Source organism: Pseudophryne corroboree, chromosome 1 (assembly GCF_028390025.1).
Source record: "Pseudophryne corroboree isolate aPseCor3 chromosome 1, aPseCor3.hap2, whole genome shotgun sequence".
In the NCBI taxonomy this organism is placed as follows: Eukaryota; Metazoa; Chordata; class Amphibia; order Anura; family Myobatrachidae; genus Pseudophryne; species Pseudophryne corroboree.
In genome coordinates, this window is record NC_086444.1 from 59,354,307 (window position 1) to 59,360,174 (window position 5,868).

Genomic DNA, 5,868 nt, shown 5'->3' on the forward strand with positions numbered 1-5,868 from the left:
GACTGGGAGGAGCCTGTGCGGGCATTGATTCCTGGCGAGGTGGTGTCTGCTACTCATGTCCGGGATTCGGACCGACCCACGCAGGATGGTAAGTTTGTTTTGTATTATTGTTCTTAAAATGTGTGTTCAATTTCTTTAATGTAATTTTTAAAGTTTTAAGGATGTTTTTTTTTGCAAAAAACAGATTGCATGCCTATGCTCCCTTAAGGTGTGTTTGTTTTTTGAATGTGTTTTTTTGCTCCTTTTTTTTTTTTTATTTTTTTTTTATAACAAAAACGTGCAGTTTTTTTAAATTTTTTTTTTTTTTTTTTTTGGTGCAATTTTTTGCGATAATGCTTGAACATGTGTGTTTGTTTTAAAACCTCAAAATGTATTTGTTTTAAGTAAAAACTTAAAAGCGGGGCAATTTTTAAAACATTAAATTATTTTAAAATTGCCAAGTACTGAATCTCTGCAATATCTGAGTCCAAAATCTTTTAGGTATAAACTTTATTGTGTGCCACATCAAGTACATTTTGATATTCAACTAAAAATCATGAATATAGAAGCTCTTAAGCTTATTTTTTTTTTGGAAACCAAACCAAATAGATGCTTACAGTACATTAATGGTTTTCACTGGTTCATTTGACAAAAAACATGGTAATAATGTTGGGGTCACTTTTTCCACAGTCACACAGACCAGCCGCCCAGACAGGCCTCAGACCAGTCAGGATGATGGTGGTATTGCAGGTAAGTCTTCACTGTAGTCACATATTCTGAAAACACATAGAAGTACAAAATAATAATGCTAAATTTTGCACCTAGGTTCTGCTTCTGGAAGCCGACCTCCTGTAAGGCGCCCATCACAGGGCTTGGGACACTTACCCAGGAGGCCAACTAAGACACGGCGTCTTGGCTCTGATTCTGCACCTCCATCATCCCCACCCAGGCGAAGACTATCGGCAGTGTCACCCCAGCCACCACTGGCACTATTGGCGAGTTCGCAGAGTGATGAGCCCAGATCACCTCAGTTATCTGGTGAGTAAAAACATAAATTAAACACATAAGCAATAATATACACAGTACACTTAAGATGTTGTTAGTTGGTTTGGAGTTTACATGTTTTCCTCAACAAGCAATGTGATGTCACGTCTTCAATTGCTCAAGGTGCTTTATTAAAAATAGATAAGGTCTTAGTGGATGGTCTAGACAACCTATTTGTATGAAAAGAACAGATTTGAGTATACATTAAGCACACACACGTTCACATTTTTCAAAAATATGAAGACAAATAAATTTTGGGCCCAAAAAAAAAACCTATTACAGTGTTCACACATCGCCCCTGTCCAGTATGTAGATGGCTTACTTGCTCAGCTCCTCTGGACTATACAGGTAAGTAGTCTATATCGTGGTGAGGGGAGGGAATCTAACAGTGTAATGTTGTGGAGGGAAGTTAGTTAGGTGAGGAATATGCTAATTTGCCAATGTTTGCGCCTGTGTTGTTTTTTTTATCACAAAATGTTAACAATTTTTTAAGTTGCAAAAAACAAGAGCTACTAATGCAAAAATGTAGTTTTAGGAATGTAATAATGTGTTGCATTAGCCTTGACAAATTCTAAAAATTACAACATTGCATGTTGCCTACCCCATACAGAGCACAACCTGATGTCCGCCGAGGACCAGCAGGGACCAGAACAACAGCCATCCTTCACACTGCAATTAACAGCTGAGGATCCAAGCATGCCAATCCAGTTGCAGGATATACCCCAACCATCCAGCAGTCCACAACTGCCACAAGCTCCGCCCCCAAGCCAAATTCCGGACGATTTTTGGGCAAGTTGGACAAGCCAACAGGCCCAAAGCAATGCCACCCTGACCCAACATACACAACACCTTGCCAGTCTGCCCCATCATCTACCGCGTATTAGTCGCAACTCGGGCAGACTAATAGTACAAGTAGGGAGAATGGCTACCTCTATGGAGCAAATTAGGGCAGAAAACAGCCAAATGAATGCTAATTTATCCCGCATTATAGATGAACAACAGCGACATCAGCAGGCACTAGTTCAGATAATTCAACACAATCAAGTGGTGAATGAGGCCTTATCCAGGATTGTAGCCAGCCACACTGCTACAAACACTCAGCTGATTGCCAGTTTAAATAATCTGAGCAGCAATATTGCTATGATGGGTGCTCAGCAAGTTACCTCCAGCTCGGGAACCACGACCCCTGTTCAAACGCCAGTAACCTCCCCTGTCCGGCGTTCATCAAGAGCACGTGCCAGTGAGCCAGCACCCAGCACACACAAAAGAAAAAAATAACATAAAACTTTTTGTGCAAATAAATAAAAGAATTTGTTAAAAAAACACATTCCTGTGTCCGTCTCCAAAATTTAAGAAGCTGGTCTGTATGTATGTAGTTATGTTTTTCAAGGGTAATGACTGTAAATGTTTTGTTAGCATCAACTAAGCACAATGGACACACCACTATAAACAACAAACAGTAAGTAACAGAACACACAATAGAAAGTAGAGCAAAGTGTTTAGTGAAGGATAATTACAGCATAATAAAACTTACCTGTAAAATATCGCACGATCACTTCTTGACGTACCTGCCTCCCTACAATTGTACTCACACTGTCACCAGATGTATCTAACTCCTCTGCTTGCTGACTGCTTTCTCCCTCACCATGTGCCAGATGTTGACTTAAACACAGATTATGGAGAAAACAGCAGCAGAACACAATTCGAGTCACCTTTGAGGGACTATACAACAAAAGGCCACCAGATTTATCAAGACACCGAAAACGTGACTTCAGCACCCCAAAACATCTTTCTATCACATTCCGCGTAGCCTTATGTGCATGATTATAACTGTGTTCAGCAGGAGAATCAGGTAGGGACAATGGAGTAAGGAGCCAAGAGTAGCAGCCGTAACCCCCATCACCTGAAAAACATATATAGTCAACATTAGGACATATGTTAGATTATTCTCTCACCTCCTCCAAAATCTAGGCTGTGGTTAAAAGACATACACACATAACATTTTCAACATACCCAACAGCCAGCCATCAGGCATTTGTCCCTCCTCAAATTTATCGAAGAGCGATGACTGACTGAGGATGAAGGAGTCATGGCAGGCACCAGGGTAACCTGCAACAACACTCATAATTTTTAAGTTTGCATCACAGACCACCTGGACATTAGTTGATTGATCCATATGCCTATTAGTATATATATACTGGCGGCCCTTAGGTGATCTCAGCTGAACGTGTGTGCAATCTATGGCCCCCAGCACATTGGGCATGCCAGCAAGCTCATAGAAAGCTACCCTGACAGCACTCCACTCCGACTCCTCAGTAGGGAAGCAGATTGAGGCTTTAATGTGTGGCTCCAACACATCCAAAACCTGAGTGGACATTAAATAAGCTAAGGTGAGTGTCATGTTAGGTATTCTCTACAATACTGTGGTGTTTCAACTTACACAAGCAACACTTAGCCATAACCGCATATGTATTTTTAGACTCACCTGCATCAAAGATTTTGAAAAGGTGGGCTGTGAGATCCCAATGACGTCGCCTGCCACAGCCTGGAAGCTCCCAGTAGCCATAAAGTGTAACACAGCCAGGAGTTTGTGTAGGCCTGAGACAGAGCGAGAGCGTGCTGTCTCAGGGTCTATGCCCAGTTTGACAAGGTCATACAGGTGAAAAATGTTGTTTCTATTTAGGCGGAACATCTGTATGACCCTATCATCGGACAATGCATTTAGGTTTAAACGACCTCTAAAAAAACGAGGCTGGCGCAGCCTCCGCGGTACCTGGACAACCTGTTGGCCATGTTCACTTACCTGGTCCTGATTCCTGGAATTCTCATGGAGCAGTCTAACGTATCCCACAGCCAACAAAAATCCATTGCCACACACCACAGCCGCCATTTCAGAGTGAGAGAAGTTCAGAATGTGCCTGAAACACTTTTATAGGGCCAAAAAAACAGGTGTGAGTAATGGATAATTCAGTTCACATGTAAACGCGGTTTTCAAAGGCTGGCGCGTTTTTTTTTAGGAAAAAAATGCGAATCGTAATTTTTCGCGGCCGCGAAACCATTTTCGCGGCAGCAAATACAATTACGAATGGTTAGTAAATGACCGAGATTCACATCTAAACAGGCGTAATTTGACCGATGGTGTATTCATTCGTAATTTTTCACTTGGACAAGAAAAAAAATACGAATGGCCTCATCACTGCCGTGATTACTGTTTAGTAAATGACCGAGATGCCACTTAGAACAAAAAACGCCATCACGGACAAAATCGGGAGCTTAGTAAATATACCCCACTGTGAGCAGGAAATAAGGTATTTTTTTACATTTATCTTTTTTCCGATTAACATAATTTTGTTTTAAATGGCAGCTGTCTATCTATATACTTCAACCCGCTAATTAGAAAAAAAATTGCCGCAGGCTAAAAAGATGTTTGGTAGATATTAATATGGTGCTGTTAAATGTAATATTATACCTAATAGCATTCCCATTGAAACAGCATTAACAGTTTTGCCAAAGACCCTTACTGCCCACTCTGTGGGGGTCATTCAGACCCGATCGCTCGCTAGCGGTTTTTGCAGCGCTGCAATCAGGTCAGAACTGCGCATGCGTATGCACCGCAATGCGCAGGCGCGTTGCACGGGTGCAAAGCGGATCATTGCTGTGCGATGGGTTTTATGAAGAATCCATTCGCACAGCCGACCGCAAGGAGATTGACAGGAAGAAGTCGTTTGTGGGTGGCAACTGACCGTTTTCAGGGAGTGGTTGGAAAAACGCAGGCGTGTCCAGGTGTTTGCAGTGCGGGTGTCTAACGTCAATTCCGGGCCCGGACAGGATGAAGTGATCGCAGCGGCTGAGTAAGTTCTGGGCTACTCAGAAACTGCACAAAATGTTTTTGTACCGCTCGGCTGCACATGCGATCGCACACTTGCACAGCTAAAATACACTCCCCGGTGCACGGCGACAATGCGAACGCAGGACTGCAAAAACCAGCTAGCGAGCGATCCGGTCTAAATGACCCCCTGTGTCTCTAACTACATTCAGCCTGACCCCAAAGTACTAGGATGTGCCCCCCTCTTTAAAAACAGTAATTCACACGGCCATCAATAGCAGGGGAGGAGCTGGGGTACTGGAAGTGGTGTGGTAAAATCCAGGAGGTGTGGCAACGCCCCCCCCCCCCCCCCCATCCCATATCAATGTCCCCCTAAGCAGCTGACCCAGGCCTCTCCAACAAGTCCAGGCCCATGTATACAGTACCTGCAGCCCCCCTCCCCCTTCCCTTTTTGGTGCCCCTGTTAACATAGGGCCTAATTCAGACCTGATCGCTCGCTAGCTATTTTTTGCAAGCCTGCGAACAGATAGTCGCCGCCTATAGGAAAGTGTATTTTTGCTTTGCAAGTGTGCGATCGCATGTGCAGCCGAGCACTGCAAAAAATTTTGGGCTGTTTCTGAGTTGCCCAGAACTTACTCAGCCGCTGCGATCACTTCAGCCTGTCCGGTCCCGGAATTAACGTCAGACACCCGCACTGCAAACACTTGAACACGCCTGCGTTTTTCCAACCACTCCCAGAAAATCGTCAGTTGCCACCCACAAATGCCTTCTTCCTGTCAATCTCCGTGCGATCGTCTGTGTGAATGGATTCTTCGTAAAACCCATCGCACAGCAACGATCCGCTTTGCACCCGTGCGACGTGCCTGCGCATTGCGGTGCATACTCATGCGCAGTTCTGACCTGATCGCAAAAATCTAGCGTGCCATCAGGTCTGAATGACCCCCATAGTAAATGTTTCCATTCCATTAAACTTTCAGATATTAGTCACGCTAAATACATTTATAAATATGTAAATTTAT

At 43.5% G+C, this 5,868-nt stretch overlaps 1 long non-coding RNA gene across 1 annotated transcript; it reads left to right on the forward strand.

Moving 5' to 3' along the window:
- Positions 1 to 648: 648 nt before the first annotated feature.
- On the forward strand, positions 649 to 2,013 carry LOC134915107 (uncharacterized). Its single transcript, XR_010177395.1, has 3 exons — positions 649 to 729; positions 805 to 1,017; positions 1,634 to 2,013. It is a non-coding gene; the product is annotated as an uncharacterized LOC134915107 (long non-coding RNA).
- The last annotated feature ends 3,855 nt before the right edge of the window (positions 2,014 to 5,868 follow it).